This window comes from Oncorhynchus tshawytscha, linkage group LG21, assembly GCF_018296145.1.
Source record: "Oncorhynchus tshawytscha isolate Ot180627B linkage group LG21, Otsh_v2.0, whole genome shotgun sequence".
In the NCBI taxonomy this organism is placed as follows: Eukaryota; Metazoa; Chordata; class Actinopteri; order Salmoniformes; family Salmonidae; genus Oncorhynchus; species Oncorhynchus tshawytscha.
Genome location: NC_056449.1, coordinates 5,636,304 through 5,642,872, shown reverse-complemented (window position 1 = coordinate 5,642,872; position 6,569 = coordinate 5,636,304).

Below are 6,569 nucleotides of genomic sequence, written 5' to 3'. Positions count from 1 at the left end.
GATATGTTTATCTACCTGTATTTTATTAGTTATTTATTATTTTACAGGTGTAAGACAGACTCCGTGGTAGGTTATTGCAGCCTGATGTCCCAGCATGGATTGAAGACCACTAAGTAGGTAAGTATTATTTTTATGACCACAAGGTGGCAGTATAAGATCAAACACCGTTGTGCTTAGCAAATAAGTTTCCTGTGTTTTTTGATCACTGTCTGACACCTGTGGAACATTTACGTGTTTATAGGGGTGTTTATTGAACATATACACTGTACAAAACATTAGGAACACCTGCTCGTTCCATGACCTCAACCAGGGGTTGTCACTCATTTGACGGAGGGCTGAGTGTGCAGTTTTTATTTTTTTCCTTTCAATTAAGACCTAGGCAACCAGGGGAGGGGAGATCCTTACTAATTAGTGAGTTAATTCATCAATTGAGTACAAGGGTGGAGCGAAAACTCAGCCCTCCGTGGATTGAGTTTGACACGTGACATAGACTGACCAGTTAAATCAAGGTGAAAGCTATGATCCCTTATTGATGTCACCTGTTAAATCCACTTCCGACAGTCTAGATAAAGGGGAGGAAACATGTTTAAGAAGGATTTTTAAGCCTTGAGACATGGGTTGTGTATGTGTGCTGTTCATAGGGTGAATGGGCAAGACAAATTTAAGTGCCTTGGAATGGGGTATGGTAGTAGGTGCCAGGCACACCAGCTTGTGTGTCAAGAACTGCAACGCGGCTGAGTTTTTCACGCTCAACAGTTCCTCGTGTGGATCAAGAATGGTCCACCACCCAAAGGACATCCAGCTAACTTGACACAACTGTGAGAAGCATTGGCGTCAACATGGTCCAGTGTCCCTATGGAACGCTTTCGACACCTTGTAGAGTCCATGCCCTGGCAAATTGAGGCTGTTCTGAGGGCATAAGGGTGTGTAACTTAATATTAGAAAGGTGTTCCTAATTTTTTGTACACTCAGCGTATAATATTTGTAGTGCAGTAAAATCAAATCTGAGGGTGTTGAGCATATTACTTAGTCACAGTGTGGCTGCTGGGTGAAAAAGGGACATTTATGGCTGAGGTAGGGCAGGTGTGTGCTTATTAAATTAGACTTGGTTAGGGTCAAACGACCGCAGACATCTTAGAATCAAAAACAGAATGAGTAGAGCTCGCCTCACATCCAGAACAAACCCTGAAGAGGTGGTTATTGATGTGGTGATTATTGATGAGGTGCTTAAAAACCGCTTAAGGATCTGACCCTTTTTCAGGACCTGAAGCAAGGACGTGCATATTCTTGATACCATTTGAAAGGAAACACTGAAGTTTGTGGAAATGTGAAATTAATGTAGGAGAATATAACACATTAGATCTGGTGAAAGATAATACAAATACACTGCTCAAAAAATAAAGGGAACACTAAAATAACACATCCTAGATCTGAATGAATGAAATATTCTTATTAAATACTTTTTTCTTGACATAGTTGAATGTGCTGACAACAAAATCACAAAAAGTATCAATGGAAATCAAATGTATCAACCCATGGAGGTCTGGATTTGGAGTCACACTCAAAATTAAAGTGGAAAACCACACTACAGGCTGATCCGACTTTGATGTAATGTCCTTAAAACAAGTCAAAATGAGGCTCAGTAGTGTGTGTGGCCTCCACGTGCCTGTATGACCTCCCTACAACACCTGGGCATGCTCCTGATGAGGTGGCGGATGGTCTCCTGAGGGATCTCCTCCCAGACCTGGACTAAAGCATCCGCCAACTCCTGGACAGTCTGGTGCAACGTGGCGTTGGTGGATGGAGCGAGACATGATGTCCCAGATGTGCTCAATTGGATTCAGGTCTGGGGAACGGGCGGGCCAGTCCATAGCATCAATGCCTTCCTCTTGCAGGAACTGCTGACACACTCCAGCCACATGAGTTCCAGCATTGTCTTGCATTAGGAGGAACCCAGGGCCAACCGCACCAGCATATGGTCTCACAAGGGGTCTGAGGATCTCATCTCGGTACCTAATGGCAGTCAGGCTACCTCTGGCGATCCACATGGAGGGATGTGCGGCCCCCCAAAGAAATTCCACCCCACACCATGACTGATCCACGCCCATGACTGAGCCAAACCGGTCATGCTGGAGGATGTTGCAGGCAGCAGAACTTTCTCCACGGCGTCTCCAGACTCTGTCACGTGTGCTCAGTGTGAACCTGCTTTCATGTGTGAAGAGCACAGGGCGCCAGTGGCGAATTTGCCAATCTTGGTGTTCTCTGGCAAATGCCAAACGTCCTGCACGGTGTTGGGCTGTAAGCACAACCCCCACCTGTGGATGTCGGGCCCTCATACCACCCTCATGGAGTCTGTTTCTGACCGTTTGAGCAGACACATGCACATTTGTGGCCTGCTGGAGGTCATTTTGCAGGGCTCTGGCAGTGCTCCTCCTGCTCCTCCTTGCACAAAGGCGGAGGTAGCGGTCCTGCTGCTGGGTTGTTGACCTAATATGCCCTCCTCCATGTCTCCTGATGCACTGGCCTGTCTCCTGGTAGCGCCTCCATGCTCTGGACACTATGCTGACAGACACAGCAAACCTTCTTGCCACAGCTCGCATTGATGTTCCATCCTGGATGAGCTGCACTACCTGAGCCACTTGTGTGGGTTGTAGACTCCGTTTCATGCTACCACTAGAGTGAAAGCACCGCCAACATTCAAAAGTGACCAAAACATCAGCCAGGAAGCATAGGAACTGAGAAGTTGTCTGTGGTCACCACCTGCAGAACCACTCCTTTATTGGGGTTGTCTTGCTAATTGCCTATAATTTCCACCTGTTGTCTATTCCATTTGCACAACCGCATGTGAAATGTATTGTCAATCAGTGTTGCTTCCTAAGTGGACAGTTTGATTTCACAGAAGTGTGATTGACTTGGAGTTACAATGTGTTGTTTAAGTGTTCCCTTTATTTTTTTTGAGCAGTGTATATATATTTTGTACCGTATTTGAAATGCAAGAGAGAGTCCATAATGTATTATTCTAGCCCAGGCACAATTTAGAGTTTGGCCACTAGATGGCAGCAGTGTATGTGCAAAGTTTTAGACTGATCCAATGAACCATTGCTTATCTGTTCAGAATGTTGTATCAATACTGCCCAAATGTGCTTAATTGGTTTATTAATACATTTTCAAGTTCATAATTGTGCACTCTGCTCAAACAATAGCATAGTATTATTTCAGTGTAATAGCTACTATAAATTGGCCAGTGCAGTTAGATTAACAAGAATGTAAGTTTTCTGCCCATATAAGATATGTCTATGTCCTGGGAAATGTTTTGGTTACTTACAACCTCATGCTAATCACATTAGCCTACTTTAGCTCAACCGTCCCGCGGGGGACACACCGATCCCGTAGAGGAGTAACTGTCCAGTGAAAATCTAACTTTTAAATGCTTATCTGTTGACTCATACCCAAATAATGTTGTTGACCCGTCCTATACTGGCTGAGCTAGCCAATCAGCTGTTTTACTTGTCATTAATATTTTTATTGACTGGTATACGCCCACACCATTCTGTTGTTGGGGTATGCCCACATATAAGATGATATAAGATGTCGCTGCAGTGGATAGCAGCCGTCTTAGGGGCTCCTGACCAATTCTGCTATTTTGTGTTGTTTTATGCTATCTTAACTTTTTTGGTACATAATGTCTCTGCCATAATTTCCTATGACCAAAAACCGCTAACCTCGATTTGGATGAAAATGTCTACTTCAATGAGTCGGCAGCTCTGGACATTCTGCTTACTCCGGACCAGGCCCTGATCCCGAGACACGAAAGAGGAAGCTGCGGCGAAAGAGATGCATGAGAGGTGGCATCCTGATGAAACTACACCGGCAAGCAAATAGGGTGTCATTTCCCTCCGTTCTCTTGGCGAAGGTGCAGTCATTGGATAACAAACTGGATGAGCTCCATTCAAGACTATTTTATCAACAGGACCTGTTTCTCAGAGTCGTGGCTGAACAAGGACATGTATAATAAACATCTCGCAGATTTTTCAATGCATGGTCAAGACGGGACAGCAGACTCGGGTAAGAAGATGGGAAGAGGTGTGTGCCACTGGGCATATTGGTGGGAACTGGAACACGCTGTCGTAAACTTCGATCCAGAGGATCCCAAACATGCTCAATGGGTGAGATGTCTGAGTATGCAGGCCATGGATGAACTGGGACATTTTCAGCTTCCAGGAATTGTGAACAGAACCTTGTGACATGGGGCCGTGCATTATCATGCTGAGACATGAGATGATGACGGCGGATGAATGACATGACAATGGGCCTCATGATCTCGTCACGGTGTCTCTGTACATTCAAATTGCCATCGATAAAATGCAACTGTGTTTGTTGTTCATAGCTTATGCCTGCCCATACCATAACCCCACTGTCACCATGGAGCACTCTGTTCATATTGTTGACATCAGCAAACCGCTCGTCCACGCGATGCCATACATGTGGCTGGTCGGCTTATGGTAGAGAAATTAACATTCAATTCTCTGGCAACAACTCTGGTGTACATTCCTGCGGTCAGCCTGCCAATTGCACACTCCCTCAAAACTTGCACATTTTAGTTGACTTTTATTGTCCCCAGCACATGTTGCACCTGTGTAATGATCATGCGGTTAAATCAGCTTCTTGATATGCACACCTGTCAGGTGGATGGATTATCTTGGCAAAGGATAAATGCTCACTAAAAGGGATGTTAACAAATTTGTCCACAAAATTTGAAAGAAATAAGCTTTTTATGCATATTAAATGGGGTTGTTTTATGGGGATGTTTTATTTTAGCTCATGAAACATGGGACCAACACTTTACATATTGCGTTTATATTTTGGTTCAGTGTAAGTGCATCGCCGACGTCATCCCCACAGTGATCATACGTACATACCACAACCAGAAGCCATGGATAACAGACAGCATCCGCACTGAGCTAAAGGCTAGAGCTGCCGATTTCAAGGAGTGGGACACTATAATCCAGACCCTTATAAGAAATTCCGCTACGACCTCAGACGAGCCATCAAAGAGTCAAATTGTCAAATCCTACTACGCCAGCTCTAATGCTCGACGGATGTGGCAGGGCTTGCAAACTATTGTGGATTACAAAGGGAAACGCAGCAGGACGGCTGCGTGATCTCCGTAGCCAATGTGAGGAAAACCTTTAAACAGGTTAACATTGGCAAGGCCTCAGGGCCAGACGGAATAACGGGACATGTACTCAGAGCAGACATTTCAGTCTAACCCTGACCCGGTCTGTAAAACCAACTTGTTTCAAGCAGACGACCATAGTCCCCGTTCCCAAGAACGCCAAGGTAACCTGCCTAAATGACTATCGCCCCGTAGTACTCACATCTATAGCCATGAAATGCTTTGAAAGGCTGGTCATGCCTAACATCAACACCATCATCCCAGACACCCTGGACCCACTCCAATTCACATACCACCCCAACAGATCCACAGATGGCACAATCTCTATTCCACTCCACACTGCCCTTTCCCACCTGGACAAAAGGAATACCCATGTAGAATGCTGTTCAGTGACTACAGCTCAGCATTCAACACCATAGCTCTTCACCAAGCTCCGTATCCTGTGACTGAACACCTCCCTCTGCAACTGGATCCTTGACTTCCTGACAGGCCATCCCCCAGGCAGTGAGGGTAGGCAACAACACACCGGCCACGCAGACCATCAACACGGGAGCCCCTCTAGGGTGTGCTCCACAACATCAATGGCACTGTAGTGGAGCGGTTTGAGAGCTTCAAGTTCCTCGGTGTTCACATCACTAAGGAATTAACATGGTCCACTCACACCCACACAGTCGTGAAGAGGGCACGGCAGCGCCTCTTCCCCCTCAGGCGGCTGAAAAGATTTGGTATGAGCCCTCAGATCCTCAAAAAGTTATACAGCTGCACCGTTGAGAGCATCTTGACTGGCTGCGTCACCGCTTGATACGACAACTGCAAGGCACCCGACCGCAGGGCGCTATAGAGGGTGGTTAGTATGTCTCAGTACATCACTGGTGCCGAGCTCCCTGCCATCCAGGGCCTCTATACCAGGTCTTCCGGCGCCGACAGAGATGGCCGCCTCGCTTCGCGTTCCTAGGAAACTATGCAGTTTTTTGTTTTTTTACGTGTTATTTCTTACACTAGTACCCCAGGTCATCTTAGGTTTCATTACATACAGCCGAGAAGAACTACTGAATATAAGATCAGCGTCAACTCACCACCAGTACGACCAAGAATATGTTTTTCGCGATGCGGATCCTGTGTTCTGGATTACATGCAGCAACCCAAAAAAACGACTCAGAAAAAGAGGGAAACGAAGCGGTCTTCTGGTCAGACTCCGGAGACGGGCACACCGTGCACCACTCCCTAGCATTCTTCTTGCCAATGTCCAGTCTCTTGACAACAAGGTTGATGAAATCCGAGCAAGGGTAGCATTCCAGAGGGACATCAGAGACTGTAACGTTCTCTGCTTCACGGAAACATGGCTAACTGGAGAGACGCTATCCGAAGCGGTGCAGCCAGCGGGTTTCTCCAC